This window comes from Clupea harengus, chromosome 1 (assembly GCF_900700415.2).
Source record: "Clupea harengus chromosome 1, Ch_v2.0.2, whole genome shotgun sequence".
NCBI classification, from domain to species: domain Eukaryota; kingdom Metazoa; phylum Chordata; class Actinopteri; order Clupeiformes; family Clupeidae; genus Clupea; species Clupea harengus.
The window spans coordinates 14384525-14385693 of NC_045152.1; the positions used below are offsets into that span (position 1 = coordinate 14384525).

Consider the following 1169-nt stretch of genomic DNA (forward strand, 5'->3'; position numbering starts at 1 on the left):
GGAGTTTGTCCCCGTGCGTGTGTGTGCATAGCAGTGTGTGTGTGTGTGTGTGTGTGTGTGGTTACTTCCATGGGAAGGTGTGTTTTGTAGTACTTGTCTTTTTTGTGTGTTATTGTGTTTATGTGTGACTGTGTCCGTGTACGTATCAGCAGGCTGTACTACAGACATTGGTATCTGTGTCCGTAACGACCTGTACGTGTGCATTGGAATGTGTGTGTCTTTAGTAGTGTTTTTGTCTTTGCCTGTGTTTAATTGCATAAGTAAGTAAATGCAGAATGTGCTTGTGTGTGTGTGAGAGAGCGATAGAGAGAGAGTGAAGGGCTGAGGCAAAGAAGAAAAGACATGGACAGAGAGAGAGAGAGAGATAGAAAGAAGAGAGCACTGTTGTAACCTGTACTCTTTTTGATAGTGTGCCAGCGTTTCAGTGCTTCTTTGTACCCTGCAGGCAGTTCATTTCTCAGCCCAGCCCAGCCCCACCCTTGGGAGCGGAGAGGGTTGGGCACACACACACACACACACACACACACACACACACACACACACACACACACACTGTTACGGCTGCTGGATGGGGAGGAGCCTTCAGTCTCAAGTCACTGCAGGTGAGCAGTCCAACACAGGAATGCAGGGAAAGAGAGAGGAGTCGTGTGGGTGTGGGTGTGTGTGTGTGTGTGTGTGTGTGTGTGTGTGTGTGTGTGTGTGTGTGTGTGTGTGTGTGGGTGTGTGTGTGTGTGTGTGTGTGTGTGTGTGCGTGCATTAGAGAGAGAGAAAGCAATATATGCTGAGGGAAAAGGGTGTTGGCCTCCAGCTCACCTGGCTAACAGGAGTTATAGAGGGAGGCACAGTAAGGGGAGGGATCATTTCAATGCACACCCACACACACACACACACACACACAGAGACTCTCCCTCTCACTCCTCTCCTTGTCTCACTACTTCAAGGACTTGACACACACTTGGTGGCGGATGTTGAAGGGGAGCAGAGCGGAGTGAATATTTGACAGAGCAGAAGTGGAGAGACTTTGAGAGGATCGTATCTGTGGTGCACCGCCCCTGGAAGCTCACATCTCCCCCCCTCTCTGCGTCTCTCTCTCTCCGACGGGCTGTGGCTGTGCTGTGTGTGTATCTGGGCTGGGCTGTGCTGTGCTGAAAGGGAACGTTTGGCTTGGA

The 1169-nt window shown here is 50.6% G+C and overlaps 1 protein-coding gene across 4 annotated transcripts in view; it reads left to right on the forward strand.

The window, feature by feature from the left end:
• Nucleotides 1–433: 433 nt before the first annotated feature.
• Nucleotides 434–1169, forward strand: part of itgb4 (integrin, beta 4) — a 46462-nt gene continuing 45726 nt past the window's right edge. For 3 of the 4 annotated variants that reach the window (XM_031568478.2, XM_031568490.2, XM_031568485.2), the window contains exons 1-2: nucleotides 434–602; nucleotides 942–1169. The exon at nucleotides 942–1169 is cut by the window's right edge and continues 162 nt beyond it. The gene's annotated coding sequence lies outside the window, so the exon portion shown is untranslated. The remainder of the gene's footprint in view (nucleotides 603–941) is intronic. The other variant, XM_031568458.2, reaches the window with a different exon arrangement.